Raw genomic sequence first — 17,358 nt, 5'->3', positions numbered from 1 at the left:
TTCTGAAGATGTTGAGAATGAAGAGAGTTGGACTGATCAAGATTAAACAAGTGCAAGAAGGGAGTGTTTACAGGAGGGAGCTCAAGTGTGTTGTGGAACAAGCTTAACGTCTCTATAAAAAGGAAGAAATCAAAGAGGCGCTCCTCAGAGAAGCGTCCTCTCGCAAATCGAAGAGTCGGGGCTCCGTTCTCAAACGTCTGATTCTTTTCTCAAAAGAGGAGTTTCCTTTCTCAAAAGCCGGATTCTTTTCTCAAAAGAGGCGTTTCATTTCTTAAAGGCTGGGCTTGCTCAGAAACCACGAGCCGAACCCCGGATTTCAAAAGATCAATTTGTCCAGACGTGTCGTCACTTGTCACACGCAAATTGCTTTGCGGAAATCTCGGGCAATTTGTCGAAGCACCAATTCAGAAATCGAAGAGGGAAATTCAACAGTCAAAGACACGCTAGCTTTCTCAAAAGCTGGGCTTCAACCCACGGGATTTTCTTTTCCAGATTTATCCGCACGTGTCACATGCTACCTCTACAATCGACGATGCTCAGAGCTCGAAGCGCCGATTACAGATATCAATGAGGAATCAGCTTTGCGGAAATTACGGGCAGCTTTGTCAGAAAGCGCGTAATTTGTATTCTTCACCCATCCACCGGCTGCCGACACTAAGTGAGAGAACAGTTCCGGTTGTGAAGACAAGTCCTATAAGTTTCTACCTTCGCCTTCCACAGCAAAAGCACACTCTCTCAGCACACCCTCTCAACACCTCTTCATCTCCGAAAATGCATTCCCAAAGAATCCTCTCGAGTCACTCTGTGTTCCTCATTCCTTGGGATACTCCTGCGAACAACCCATTCAAAGCAAAAGTATTTCATATCATAAAGGTTGAAAGCAAGAGTATCTCATATCATGCTTTCTCCATGTCCTTCTCCTTGTCTTTGTTTTCCGACAAGGAGAAAGAGAGCAATCAGCCAGCATTTGGTATCAATCTTCCGATCTGGAGCCAACTGCCTGGAACCCCTTCCTGATTGCTTACCTAGCCTTGCTCTCGAGTACTCATCTTCATCATTTTATGCTTTCTCTTCGTCTACCACATCTGCCTGGGGGACAGTAAGGGAAGTGAAAATGATACCTCGAAGCATGTGGAGACAATTCAGCTAGGGACAAGGAGAAAGAAAGCAAGAGGTGGGCACTTGGAAAGATTGAAGAAAGAAATAAGGACCAACACCTTTCCCTCGTGCCTGCCCGTTGTGCAGAAGAAACAAGCAGAGAAGAATGCAGCTTGCACAATCATCCCAGCGGAAGGAGTCCGAACTGAGGAACTAGAGAAGCTGCCACATCTGCTTGGAGAACAAATAAGGAACTGCAACATAACCAAAGAGCAAAGCTTCGCCGTACAATATCATAAAATCATCACTTGCAAGTGAAAAGCTAAGTGTCACCCTGTTCAAGAGGAAAGCTGTGGAAAGTCAACAAGCACGACCAATGATTACTTATTAGTTTTATTCATTATCTTTTATCGTAATTTTCAATTTTTCGTTTGCAATTTTTTTTTAATTAATTTTCTTGCGTACTTAACTGAATTATTTCTTTTCTTTGCAGGAACTTTTGGTTATTTCCACCCTTGAAGTTGATTGCAGAATTTTAGCTTGGGGGTCATCGCTTGATTTTACTGCAAATTAGGGAAGTTTTCAGTCCAATTGCTTTATTTTGTTTCTTATTATTTATTTATTTTATTTTATTTTTTTTTTATTTGCATTATAGTGTTTTCTGACATTGGGGACAATGTCAAGTTTAAGTGTGGGGGTAGAAATCTCTAGAATTTCATTTGTTTCTGTGTTGTGTTTCTGTGTTGTTGCTTTTTGTTTTCTTTAAAAAAAAAAAAAAAAAAAAAAATCGGAAAATTTAAAAATCCAAAAATATTGTCTTGTTTTCCTTATTGTTTTGAATTAGATTTTTGTTAGTTTCCCGACCCAATGATATAATTGAATAAAATTTGAACCATGATCATCAAGAACTTAGTTAACATGTGTTTTGTGAATTTCCTAATTCTTTTGTTAGTTTTGTACATGTTTGATCATCTTTGAAAAACCAAATGCACATAGCCTTGTTGATGTGAAACTAAAGCATAACGTAAAGCTTCATATGTGAATTTAGTGACCATATACATCCTATGTGAGTTTTTGAGCCTATTGAAAGTGTGTGCATTTTTCATACACTCCTATTCTTTCATGTGTGATGAACTTATGTGAGATACATCTCTAGAACTTGCGTAACGATCTTTCGAAATGTTTGTCATTGATTGCATGAACTTGGAAATGATAGAGGCATTAGGTTTACCACTATGGCCCAAATAACCATGTTTCCCAAAGAAAAATGATATCATTAGTTTGCCAATTTGAGCCGTGTATGTTGAACCTTTTATTTCTTATCATCAGATATGTCTACCCTTATACCTGAAACATTTTTCATTACCCTTTCCAAGCGAGCAATGCGAGATTGTCTTATGAGAAACGTTTGTGAAGTACTTTGAAGGTGTTTGGCAAAAGAATAAGTGTGGGGGTATTTCATGTTTGTATATAAAAAAAAAAAAAGGAAAAAAGAGAAGAAAAGAAAAAGAAAAAGAAAAATTGTACACAAAGAAAATAAAAAGTTGTTCAAGTTTCAGTTTAAGGGTGTGATTGGAGGTTTCAGAAGAATCGTTGGAGAGCTTGAGTTCTTATAAATCTAGACAAAAGAATTGCTTGCAATGTAGCTTGGAACTTGTGTTTTCCTATTCTTTCATTTCAATAACCCTATCTCTAAGCCTCATTACATCCAATAAAAGTCCTCTTGATTTAAGTTTTGCAATTATGACTGGAGAAGTGATCTTTATGCAAGCTTATGGTAGAAATTTCACATTTGATTCTTTGAGCGAAACACATTAAAACTAAACACATGTGTGATTGAGTGCATATCCCGTGAGAAGGTCGCTAGTTTGCATATGATGATTTTAAAAATAAAAACTTGAAATTGCATTAGCATGGCTATCTCACACACTACACTTCAAGGATGATTTAAAGATTACTGCTAATATTTGAATAAGGAAGATGAACTTGGATTATTTCCTTGATGCTAGCTATGGTTCTTGATGATTTGTTTTCTCGAATGAAATTCTATGAGGGTCACATAGAGGGAAGCTAATGTTTTTCTTGTTACTTCTTGTTCTAGTTTTCTTTGTTTTGCTCGAGGACTAGCAAAAGTTAAGTGTGGGGGTATTTGATCGGATCATATTTATATATATTTTTACTTCGAATTCACTCGTCTTTTCTTAGTTAGTTCCTTATATTTTTGAGCTATTTACGTTATTTTTGTGTTTATAGGATTTGTTATGCAAAGAAAATAAAAATAGAACAAGTGAAATTTTATGTAATAAATTCGTCAAAACTGTCTGTGTAGATCAGCTTTTAAATTAAATTAAAAATTATATTTAATAATGATAAGTCGTGATGATGTTTGAAACATCATCATGATGGTTTTGTTTTGTAGAAAAAAAAAAGAAAGAAAACGGTGGAAAGAAAGAGTTGGACAAAGAAAGGAAAGAATCCAAGGCAAAAGAGGAGTAGATGCGGGGAGTGTGAAGCAAGACAGGAAAAAGAATAGAATAAGAGTCCAGGTGGCGCAAAGAATAGAGGGGGGACGGACAGTCCACACGGGAAGCTGCCCTTGGGGGCAGCGGGAAAGAAAGAAGGCAGTAGGCGCAGGTTACAGGGGTGATACGGGAATAAGAGGCGAGAGAGCAGTGAGGGCAGCACGAGGTCAGAGAGAGAAGCAGCTGGCAGTTAACGTGCGGGAGAAAGCAGAAGAAACGTGGAGGTCTTGCGAGGGACAGCGCATGAGGTGAGCACGGAGGAGTCAGAACGTGCATGCTGATGCTGCCCTTGGCAGCTGGCGACGCAACAGAAGCGCCAGGAGGAGAGTCCACGCGAGAAAAGGAGCGCCAGGAGGAAGAAGCTCGGATTGGGCAGCACGTGGCAAGTCAGCAGGGAGCTGCTTTGGCAGCACGGGGTCAGTGAGGACCGAGAGACAGGGAGGTCAGAAGCGAGAGGCACGGACAGACAGCAAACTCCCTCATCTTTCGATTTAATCTTTCCAAACTTCTCTCGGTTAAATCTCTCCATACTTATATTTTACTGTTGGTTTTATTTTAATAATGTGTAACTAATTTTATTTTAGCTAGAGGTTAATTCGAAACCATGAATATATTTGTAATATGAATTGATTACCTTCGGTTGTGATTTCATAAGTTGTGATTTCAATTTACTTATCCGTTCGTATAAAAACTGATTTGTGTATGTTGGTTGAGAGTGCACGCTTAATTTACATGCATGAATTTGATGCTAGAATATAAGTGAATTTCACCTAATCGTTATGAACTTATTTTCACAAGTAGTAAAGGTTGCTAGTCACAATCACGTTAAGTAAATTCTTGGCAAGAGTATCATGCTTTTCATAGTTACGAATGCCTCGTCAATGCTTATAGTTTTCACAAAGTTTAATGATCTTTGATTGTATCGCTATTGTGCTTTTCACGTAGGGGACTTTTGAAGAATGTTTTGAATTGTTGTATGCGTTTTTCCGTCCAATTCAATAACTTAAGGAAAACTTGAAGATTAAAAAAGTGCTGTTCACGGTTAATCTGGAGTATTGAAATTCACAATTTATTGAAAGAACAACTGAAAATCAATTTAGGTTGCATATGTGTCATGTGTGGAGAAGAACCCTCTAGCTAGTCCGTCATTTATCATTTTACCTTAATTTTATGTTTTGTCAATTCTGTAATTTAATTAAGTTTAATTGACTTTTCATCAAAACCAAACATCTATCCATTATTAAATTATTTTATTTATTTAGTTTTCTTTATTGTTAGTCTTTTAATTTAATTTCCGTCCATTTCAGTTCCTAGTGTTTAATTTGATTGTTTTCATTATTTTGAGTTATCCTAAGTGTGTTTCGAGTTATTAGAGTTTTTAGCCTAGTTTTGTGTCCTTGAGTCTTATTTAATATTTTTAAATTAATTTAGAATAGATTAGCAATCCCTCCTAATCCCCGGCCTAGAACGATACCCTACTTACATCCATACTACAATTGTCAAAAAAAGAGGGTTTAATTTGTGTGTCAAGAAATTCTCGCACCACCAACTTGGATCGTTAGAGCGTTTAGGTGTTTTCTTTCTTTTGTTTCTAATGTTTAAATTCATTTCCTTTCGTTTTGTTGTAAATATGAGTGGCTAAACCCCTCTTGGCTAGGGGTGATTTCAAAGCCATGATTATGTGTGCAATATAATTTGATAAATTCCAGTTATGAACTCTTGAATTGTGAATGCAATTGGCTTAACTATTTGATTGATAACTTATTTGTATTTGTTAATTAAGGGTCGACACTTAATTGGCATGCATAAATCCGTTGCTAGAATATAAGGAAGTTTCACATAATCGTTACAAACTTATATTCACATGTAGTGAAGGTCGCTTATAAATGATTACGTTAAGTTCAATTCCTATCACGAGTGACATGATGTCATAGTTGCAAGTGCTTTGTCAATGCTTATGATTTTCATTAAACGTAATGATCTTTGATTGTATCTCTATTATGATGTCATGTAGGGAACTTTAGAAGAATATTTTGGGTTGTCGAATGATGTCATCCAATCCAATAAAACAAGGAAAATCTGAGAGTTAACTAGTGATGTCACGGTTAATTTGGAGCATTGTCGTTCATAATTCAATGAAGTAGTAACTGGAAATCGAGTTGTTTGCATACATATCATGTGTGGAGAAAAAGCCTCTAGCTATCCCATCCATCATCTTATTTCTCAAATTTGTTTTACAATCTGTCTAGTTTTTCATACTTCTTTGTTTGTTTCAACTTCATCCAAAACTCAATCCCCCTTTACTTTAGTGTGTCTAATTAGTTAGAATCTGTTTTAGTTTGTGTTTTTAAGTGTTTTGGTTCAAGTAAAAGTCAATTTTCGTCCAAAGTCATTCCTAGTGTCTAGTTTAAGTTTATTTGGTTGTTTTAAGCTGTTTTGAGTATTTTGAGTTTGCTTTGAGTCTTGTGAGTCTTGTTAAGTGTTTTTAAGTTTAGTTTTATGTTTTTGAGTTAGTTTAGAGGTTATTAGCAAGCCCTCCTAATACCCGGTCCAGAACGATCCCTACTTGTACTTGTACTACAATTGTCAAAAGAGGGTTAAATTTATGTGTTAAGATAATTTTTGCATCAAGTTTTTGGCGCCGTTGTCGAGGATTAGCAACTTTGCTAAGTTGCTAATCCCTTGTTATTTCTTTTTGTTTATTTTTGTGTGTTTTTGTTCCTAGTTGATGACTTTACTTGTTTTCTTGTTTTAGGTGGTTTATGACTCGAAGTTCTCAACCTGTTCATAAGCACATCCTTGACTTTGACGACGATTTTGAACGAACTTTGAGATGAGCAAGGAATCAACAAGAACCCTAACCATCTCAACCGACTCAGATTTTTTAAGAAGTACAAGACATGGCAGCGGACAATCAAACAATCAATGAGCTTTCTGCTTCGGGATTGGACAATGCCGCACCACTTTGCATTCAATACCCCGTGGCTGCCCAAGGAAAGACCGATGAGTTCGAATTAAAGTCCAGTTTATTGCACCATATTCCTAAGTTCCATGGGTTGTCCATGGAAGATCCTAATAAACATTTGATGGAGTTCGAGGTTGTTTGTTCGAGCATGACCCCTGTGACTGTTGATGGGAGCATTCTGAAAATGAAGGCTTTTCCCTTTTCTCTCATGAAAAGACTAAAGATTGGTTGTATGAACTAGCCCCCGAAACTGTCACATCATGGGAGAGTATGAAACGGGCATTTTTGGAGAAGTTTTTCCCAACTTCTCAAGTCATTCTACTACGCAAAAGGATTAGTGGCATTCAGCAAAACCAAGGTGAATCCTTTCCCACTTACTATGAACGTTTTAAAACCCTTGTTGCTTTATGTCCACAACATCAAATAAAGGAGGAGCTTCTTCTTCAATATTTCTACGAAGGGCTTCTACCAATTGAACGCCAAATGCTAGACGCTTCAGCGGGATGAGCTTTGGTGGACAAAACACCCATGGCTGCCAAGACCTTAATTGCTAACCGAGCATTGAATGCTCAACAATATGAAGGCGTTGGTCAAATAGACATCCCACAGCAGCAACATGTTAATAAGGTAAGTGCTATTTCCGAACTTAAAAATCAAATGGCTAATCTTACTACACTTCTTTCACAAGTGGTTGAAATACCAAAGGTACAAAGTGTAGCTGCTTGTGGCATGTGCTTAATGCAAGGACATCTCATGGATAAGTGCGCTCAATTGATCGAGAATGAAGGGTGGGAATCTGCCAATGCCGTGGGTTTTCAAAGCCACAATCAGCAACATAATGACCCCTACTCCAACACTTACAATCTAGGGTGGAGAGATCATCCAAATTTCAAGTGGAGAGAACCACAACAATCTGCCTAACAAGGAGGATTTCGGCCACAAACCCTTAAGATGTATCAAAGGCCATATGTACCCACTCAAGTCCAACCACAATCTACCCAAACCAATTTAGGGTCATCCATGGATAATGATCAAATTGTTCAATTACTAACTTCTTTAGTGTAGGGGCAGCAAAATCAAAATAAAACAATGCTCAATCAAGCTAAGGAGGTGGATGAATTGAAGAAACAAATGGGCCAAATGGCCGAGTTCATGGGGCAAATCAAAGAGCAAGGCAAACTGCCTAGCACAACCATTGTGAATCCAATGGGAGGATTTGAATCCGTAAAGGCCATTACCTTGAGAAGTGGAAAAGAAGTTGGAACGGACCCCCAACCATCAAAATCTGCCTAAACGGAGGACGAGAAGCTGCAACAAGAGGAAGATGTCTAACACACACCCACAGCAAGGAAGGAAACAACCTTGCCGTGCACTCCTACACTCTCTAATCCATCCAATTTGTCCACCACAGGTAAGAAAGGTTCCAATTCGATTAATTCTAATGTTATTCCACCAAATGCACCTTTCCCTTGCAGATTCATGCAAACACAGAATGAAGAAAGTGAAAAAGACATCCTTGAAACATTCAAAAAAGTACACGTCAATATTCCACTCTTAGATGCCATCAAACAAATCCCGAAGTATGCTAAGTTTTTAAAGAAGCTTTGCACAACAAGGAACCGGATTTGGGAGAAAGAGGTGGTACATGTGAATGAGAATGTCTCTGCAATGTTGCAAAGGAAGCTGCCACCCAAATGCAAAGATCCAGGTAGTTTAACTATCCCTTGTGTTATTGGAAATACGAGGTTTGAACATGCTATGCTAGATCTAGGTGCATCAATTAATGTCATGCCATATTCTGTTTATGCATCTATGAATCTAGGAAAGCTTAAACATGATGGTGTTGTTATTCAACTAGCCAATCGATCTAATGCCTACCTGAAAGAAGTTTTGGAGGATGTTTTGGTGTAGGTAGACCATTTGATTTTTCCTGCAGATTTCTATGTGCTTGACATGGAGGATGCAGCCCACTCTCCACCACCATTAATCTTACTTGGATGACCTTTCATGAAAACAACTCAAACTAAGATTGATGTGGCCAAGGGAGCATTAATAATGGCATTTGGTGGTGATATGATTTACTTTAAAATTCTTGAATCTAATGTGAATCTTACTGATGTTCATTCTTGTTTTGCCATTGATGTAGTTGAAAACATAGGACAAGAACCTTCAACACCAACCAAGAAGGATGAATTTCCAACCACCAACGAAGAGGAAATTTGAGTGGAGCACAAAGAACACACCACTAACCTCCAAATGCATAATCTGGCCGAAAGCACATTTGGAAAATCTGTTGACAGTGCTGCCACTTCATTGCAACACATTGGTAAACCACCCATTCCAATTTCGATTCCCATTTCAACTAATAGGTTGTTACCTTGTATGGTGCAGGTCCCCAATCGAATCCAAGCTGGTAGGAATGATTACATTGACTTAAGGATGCTCAACGCCCCAATCGGGAAGGATTACTATCCCCTTCCATTCATAGAGCCAATGTATGAGTATTTTGAGGAGCATGTCGTAGAGGACATACCCCTCCATGCCGTGGGCCCTATTCAAGCTTAAATGGAGGTATTGTCCGGCTTAAAGATGTTAAAGCAAGCGCTTCTAGGGAGGCAACCCATGTACTCAAATAAGGAAGATTTTTTAATTGCTCCACGATTGGCTTTGCGTTCCTAAAAACCTTCCATTTTCTGCAGTTTTATTTTACCATGATTGTCATTTTTATTTGTTGCTTGTTTAATTGTTTTTGGTGTGGGTTTATTTTTGAAACATTGACAGACATGCAAGGTATTTTTACATTCATTTTCATGAAAAAAAAGGAACATTAAGCAGAAAATACAAAAGGAAGCCTTCACAAAGGCTGCTTAGGAGAAGTCTTAGTAGTCGGCGGAGCCTCAGTAGTCGGCGGAGCCCCAGAAGGAGGAGGCATCGGAGGTTGATCATTTGGAGCTTCATTACGCGGTACAGCCCCAAAAGACGAAGGCAAATGCTGTTGGAACAAACCCACAAACCTCTGATGATCAAGTAAAATCTGACCATCAGATTCCTGCATCTGGTCAATCTTCCTCTTCATGTTTGTAACATAGTTATCTGCGAGCCTGTGCAACTGTTTATTCTCATACTTGAGCCCTCTAATCTCTTATTTGAGACTCATCATTTCAGCCGCCAATGATTCAACTTGACGAGTTCGAGCAAATAGGCGTTGGGCCATATTAGACATAGAACCTGCACACTGCACACTGAGAGCCCGAGAATCCTTAACAGCCAACTCATCAGATCGTTTGGAAAGTAGTATGTTATCTTTGGGAGTGACAAGGTTCCGAGCCACCACCGCAGCGGTCATATCATTCTTCATCACCGAATCCCCAACAGTAAGAGGACCAGTAGGGGATATGAAGCATGGGAGCCATATGTTGTCTGGAGAAGGCATGGCTATCTCTTCACCAAGGTTCAAGTCAAAACGACGATCGGAGGGCCAGACATTTTCAAAGGTATTGAAGAAAGAAAAGGTCGGACAAGTTAAGATCGTAGAAGTGCAAGAAGGGAGTTTCTACAGGCAGAAATTCAAGTGTGCTTTGAAACGTACTGCGCGCCTCTATAAAAACCAGCACTCGATGAGATTTCAGAGATTGAAAAGGCGAGCTTAGAAATGAAGAGGCCAATTCAAAAATCGAATAGGCGTTAGATTTCTCAAAAGCTGGGCTTGCTCAGAAACCACGGGCCAATCTTCTTTTCTAGAATTGTCCGCACTTGTCACATGCAACCTCTGCACTCGACGGAGCTCAGAACTCGAAGAGGCAAGCTTAGAAATCGAAGAGGCATCTGTCACATGCACACTCAGCTTTGCAGAAATCACGGGCAGTTTGTCGAAGCGCCGATTCCAGATATCGAAGAGGCACTTGCTTTTCCAAACGTGTCAGCGCCTGTCACATGCACACTCAGCCTTGCGAAAATTACGGGCAATCTGTCGAAGATTTCTTGTGAAGTAGAAAGCACGTGAAGTTTACTATTAAATCATCCAACGATTACCGACAAGAGTGAAAGAATAGTACCGGTTATTAATTGCTATAAATGTCAACCTTCACCCTTCATTGCAAGGTAGACATACATAACCTTTCTTCATCTCCAAGAATGCCTTCCCAACGAAGCCTCTCGAGTCACTCAGTGTTCCTTATTCCTTGGGGTACCTCTGTAAATAACTCATCCAAAGCAAAAGTATTTCATATCATGAAGATTGAAAGCAAGAGTATCTCATATCATGCTTTCTCCCTGTCCTTTTCCTTGTCGTTGTTTTCATCTGCGGGACAAGGAGAAAGAGAGCAATCAGCTAGCACTTGGTATCAATCTTCCGATCTGGAATCGACTACTTGGAACCCTTTCCTGATTGCTTACCTAGCCTTGTTCTCGAGTACTCATCTTCAACATCTTATGCTTCCTCTTCATCTACCATATCTGCCTGGGGAATAGATAAAGGAAGTGAAAATGATACCTCGAAGCATGTGGAGACAATGTGCTAATTCATCCTCAGCTAGGGACAAGGAGAAAGAAAGCAAATGCTGGGACTTGGAAAGATTGAAGAAAGAAACAGACCATCACCTCTACCTCGTGCATGTCTGTCGTGCAGAAGAAACAAGCAGAGAAGAATGCAGACTGCACAACCAAGGAACTCTAATATTCCTCACTCAGAATTCCAAACCAGTTCGAGATCAAAGCTGTGGAAAGTCAACAAGATCATCTATCTCCAAAACCAGATTTGCGTTCTTAAACTCTACTCTGTCTGGTTTTTGCTTTGCTATACTTGTCATGTTTATTCGTTGTTTGTTTGTTTGCTTGTTTTTGTGTGAGTTTATGCTTGAAACATTGAGGACAATGTTTGATTTAAGTGTGGGGCGGTAACCAAGTTGTTTTGCATAAAATTCGTAGGAGTTTATCACCCATTACTTCTAGTGTTGTGCCTTGCTATTTGTAAGTATTTTTAAGAAGTTTTAGAGTGTTTTAGTGTGTTTTGACATAAAAATCTAAAAATCTCAAAAAAATTTGAAAAATTGTTTTGAAAACCCCAAAAAGAGTTGTTTTTGTGTGTTTATTTGTGCCTTAGGGTACCTTCCAACACAATGATGAGGATTTGGTTTTTAATTACATGAGTGTTAAAGAGAGTTATAAAAATGGATGAAAATTTGATTTACTCTTTTGGTGTATGCTTGGTTGTGGTTATAATTTATGAATTCACATGCAATCATAAAGGAAAAATAAGTTTTTGTAACATGCTTGAGGGAAGGAACTCAAATGAACGCTACAACCTTGTGAGACTTGAGCCTAAACGTTTATTTGGAGAGTTAATAATCTGTGCATCATTGTTTTCTAAATTCGTTGCATGATCTCATTATTCTTGGTTGCTACTTAGAAGGCGTTTCATCATTTAGTTCCAAATGCTAGAACTCATGCCTATTTCATTCAAAGCATGCTATTGATTTGCATAACACATATTCAAGATGAAGTTGTGTAGTGACCACCAAAGCCAAATTGCCGTGCCCCTATTTCATTATGTGTTTAAGTTTAAGCCCGTTGAGCCTTGTTAAGCCTATGTTCTTTGTTAATCCACACTATCCTTACCTAGCCTAGTTTTAGGACCATCCATACCCTTGTTCTTGATGCATAGTAAAGCATGACTTAAAATGAACTCCCTTTTTTATCAATGTATTGCAGAAAGCAAGTGTGGGGGAAGTGATTCTTGTGTGTGTGTGTGCCAAAGTCCTTAATAAGGCACGGGTAGAAAAAAAAAGAGTGAAAAGAAAAAAGTTTGTTAAAAAAGGGTCCAAAACATTGAATTCGGCCCTAAGTGTTGCATGAATCTTCCCTTTGTATTTAAAAGTTGATTCTGCATTCTAAAGTGAATTCCAAGTGTCTATTTCATTGCTTTGCTTGCTATCGCTTGAAGAACGTTTGTTATTCCTATCCTTTCTTTATTAGCCATTACCCTCAAGCCCTGTTACAACCCTTGACTTCAATCTTGAGTGTTGTGTGTTTCAATTTGTGGAGTTCGAAATTGGTATGAGCATATGCCGTCACTGGTTCTCGCATCTAAGTAGTAGCATTCCATTCATGAGATCATATATAAACATGCTTAATAACTCCAGAAAATTGCTTTCTTTGTTATAACATATGTGAGTCCTAGTCTTTCGTGTTTACATTAATCTTCTCACATATACTAGTGTAGGGTGTGTAGTCATAAAATGTGTGTGAAAATAGAGAGTATCTTGTAAGAAATTGAGCAAATCCTCTAAGGCATGTTACTACATTCAAAACATCGTTTTAATTAGTTAATTGTGAACTAGTAAGTGGTGACTGTGATTAAGTATGTGCTCAAGTGTAAAGATGACCAAAATCTGTGGGAATGATGATTTTTAACATGTCATGTTTCGTTAAAAATCCCTGAAGCAAATGTTGGAAGGTCTAGGTTGTGTTTTGTTTGTTTCGTTTGTTTTGTTTTGCTCGAGGACTAGGAAAAGCTAAGTGTGGGGGAATTTGATAGGAGCATATTTATGCGACTGAGTTAGCTTGTTATCATGCATTTATATTGTTATTTCTTAGTTAATTATGTATTTTAAGCTATTTTCGTGTGTTTGTAGGTCCATAGGCCTTATGAAGCAATAAGATGTATTTTGGTACATTTTGGAGCAGTTTTGGGCTTGGAATGAATAGCACATGCATGGAGCAAGGTGGATGGACGAAGTTGAAGACTAAAGAAGCTAGGAATGTGTTAAAAAGAAAGAAGAATTAATGTAAAAAGGACAAAGAGCTCAGCCACAAAGGGGTGTCACTCCACCATCCACCTTTCCATCATTGCCATGCACCACCATTGCACTCCCTTTGGATTCCTATGCCGTGCATCATCATCCATGTTCCCTCCATTGACTCATTTGTTGCATCATTCCACCTCCATTTCCTTTCTCTACCATGTGCACAATCATTCATTTTCCCTAGCTGCAACACCACTCCATTTTACCCCCATGCTTTGCATCATCACTTCACTTTCACCTTTGAATCATTTCAAACACCACTCATTGCACTCAATTACTACACCATTCCTGAAGGATAAATTTTGTCTTAGCTAAGAACATGTGAGAATATTTGAACACATATGCAAACTATTAACACATTAAAGTAGGCAGGCATTCAAAAACAATTCTAAAACCCATGACTTTCAAAGCCTAGTGAATGGTGAACCAAGAGACTCTTTAACAACATTAAAGAGAAAGAAGGTTTTAGAGATTCATTACCCTTGAAGCTCATCCTTGTTTACAAAAGGGATTCACCCAAGTGGAGGGCCTTCAAGTCACCTCCTAGCTCCTTGGATCTTCCTTGTGATTTCCTTCCTTTTGATGCTCCTTTGCTCCTTGAGGATGTGAGGAAAGGATCTCCAAAAATACCAAATATTTGGTGTCTCTAAGTCTCCACACCAAGGATGAGGTGTGAAGATAAAATGGATGACTTAGAGAAGAAAATATTGCTAGCTAAATCCTCTCTAAGTGGCCGGCCTCCTTGTAGAGAAAAGAGAGAAAATGTTTCACCTCTTTTGCCTTAAACAAAACCCTAATGAGAAAATAGCTATAAAGTTAAATTTATACTACATCACATTTCAGTGGCAAACTTGTAATTAATTTAAGTTTGCATCCACTCACCCTTATGGCCGGCCTTGTCATTGTTATTGGGCTAATTGCCCATTTTGTTTTAGTTGTCATACAACTTAAACATAATGGGCTTTGTGGGCCAAAACAATTTTGGGCCCTGAAACCCAAAACCAACTTAAAAGCCCAATACGAACCTTTCGTAAAATTAATTAACTAATTAATTAATCTTGACAATTCTCAATTAAACTATTTAATTGCTTATCCATCTCATTTATATTTCTTCACTTTCATCCTTACTCGGTGTACGATCCATTAGGTTCCAATTAGCGAGGCAGTGGCGATTGTTACTCTTAACGATCGATTGTGAATTGAAACAACATTTCAATTCTCCCTTTGTTGAAGATTAGTGTTTGCTAATCTTTAGGGCTTCCACAAACCATGAGTGACACCTAGCAGCATGTCATGGCTACCCAAGCTAAATAGAATTGGTTGGAGAACCTATCTAGTTACAATTTCAATGCAATACGGTCCTTCTCTAATATAATACTCTTAATCACATTGTTTGAGTGATAGTTTGTTTCATGTCTACTATCCAATGTAATACTTATCTATATGATTCAATTGAATATGATTTGGAACATACTTCCTAAGTCATATTCGTATGCTTTGGCCAAACACTCCCGAATCATATCTTAGAGTATTCTCCTTCCACTATGGAAGGTTAGAGATCCCTTGTTGTGCATTCATATGCCTACATGACTAGATAGCTTGACCCCAACAATGCTGTGGACACTCTCGATGGAATGCCTTTGACATGATCAAAGATCAAGGACCTAACCATTGGACATCTAAGATGCCTCAAGTCAAAGGACTACTTTGCATATTGCAACTTACGAGTTCTTACATGACATGTATGTTCGAACTCTCTTTTGATCGTTGTTCAGTGTACTCGATTACTCTTTCAAGCACCTATGTGTTTGTCTTAGTGTCTAACACTAAATGACTTGAGACTAGTCATACTCACGCTTGAGTTGACATAACACATACTAACCTTAGCGGATTGTCAATGCCCAATTAGCAATCCTATGGCTAGGAACGTTTTAGGAATGAACATAAGAGAAAGGTCTTGTTAATCTAACTTACTTAAATCACTTCTCTCTTAGATCAAATACATTCCTTGGATTCCCTTATTGCTTAAACACATGATACAATAAATAGTGATTAACAATAAGCTTTGCCCTTCATTAAACTTATAATAGTTTAATACATTAAGTATTCCAAAAGCTATTACATCAAATGAGTGGCTTTGTGGGCATACTTCCAACAATTTCCCACTTGCACTCAAAGCCACCTTCCCATGTATCTAATACCCATCTTTTCCATATGGCGGTCAAGTTGGATTTGAGACATTGGCTTTGTCAGTGGATCTGCTACGTTATCTGTTGAGGCAACCTTGAGGATGTTGACTTTCCCCTCGGCAGCATATCTTCTAATGATATTAAAGCGCCTGTCAAAATGCTTGTTCTTTTGATGAGCCCTGGGTTCCTTGGCTTGAGCTATCGCCCCACTATTATGACAGTGCAAAGTTACTGGTGATGTAATTGTTGGAACCACTCCAAGTTTAGTAATGAACTTCTTCATCCAGAACGCTTCTTTGCCAGCTTCAACTGCAGCGACATATTCTGCCTCCGTCGTGGAATCAGCAATTACATCTGGTTTCTTGCTTTTCCAGCTAACAGCCCCACCATTTAGAGTGAATACATATCCGGAGTTGGAACTTCTATCATCGACGTCAGATTGGAAATCTGGGTCTGTATAGACTTTGACTGGCAACTCTGATGCTCCTCCATAAACGAGGAGCATGTCCTTAGTTCTTCTTAAGTACTTAAGGACCGTCTTGACAGCTGCCCAGTGTTGTGATCCTGGGTTAGATTGATATCAACTAGTAATGCTCACAGCATATGCGATATCAGGCCTTGTGCATATCATGGCATACATGAGACTTCCTATGGCGGAAGCATAAGGAATATCACTCATCTGCCATATCTCTTCAAGAGTCTTAAGTCTCATGGACTTAGAAAGGTGAATTCCATGTCTCACAGGAAGAAGACCTTTCTTAGATTGTTCCATCTGGAACCTACTTAGAACTTTATCTATGTATATAGATTGGGATAATCCAATTAATTTTCTGGATCTATCACGATAGAGCTTTATCCCAAGTACATAAGATGCATCTCCTAAATCTTTCATGTGGAAGGTTTTGGACAACCACACTTTTACAGAAGAAAGTACTGTAGTGTCATTCCCGAATAGTAATATGTCATCCATATATAGCACAAGGAATACTACTGCATCCCCAACGACTTTTTGATAAACACAATTGTCGTCTTCGTTTTGAGTAAAACCAAACGTTTTGATTTCAGTATCGAAACGAATGTTCCAGCTCCTGGAGGCTTGCTTAAGTCCATAAATGGACCTCTGAAGCTTGCATACCTTAGTCTTTTTAGACTTGGACACGAAACCTTCGGGTTGAGTCATATAGAGCTCTTCCTCTAGGTAGCCGTTCAGAAAGGCCGTCTTCACGTCCATTTGCCATATCTCATAATCATGGTACGCAGCTATAGCAAGCAAAATCCGAATGGACTTAATCATGGCTAGAGGAGAGAAGGTTTCTTCATAGTCAATCCCTTCTCGTTGCCTATAACCCTTGCCTACTAGTCTAGCCTTATAAGTCTCCACGTTCCCATCAACGCCTATCTTCCTCTTGAAGACCCATTTGTTTCCAACAGGTATTATACCTTCTGGAGGGTCTATAAGAGTCCAGACCTGATTTTGATACATGGAATCCATCTTGGATTTCATGGCCTCTTGCCATCTCTTTGAATCAATGTCAAACATTACTTCAGTGTAGTCTCTAGGGTCTTCCTTTTTGTGTCATTGTCACCTAGAAGGTGCAATTCCCCAAAGTCATTATCTAAGCCATACCTCTTAGGTGGCTTGCTAACCCTTTCAGATCTACGTGGAGCTAGGGGTTCAGGAACAGGGTTGTCAACTTGTCGAGTGCTTGTTTGTGGTTCATCATTAATCTCATTAATTTCCATCGTTCTACTTATAGTTCCTTTGAGAACAAATTCGTCCT

The sequence above is a fragment of the Malus domestica genome, chromosome 11 (genome assembly GCF_042453785.1).
Source record: "Malus domestica chromosome 11, GDT2T_hap1".
In the NCBI taxonomy this organism is placed as follows: Eukaryota; Viridiplantae; Streptophyta; class Magnoliopsida; order Rosales; family Rosaceae; genus Malus; species Malus domestica.
The sequence above is the reverse complement of the archived record's forward strand: the minus strand, read 5'-3'. Positions refer to the sequence as shown.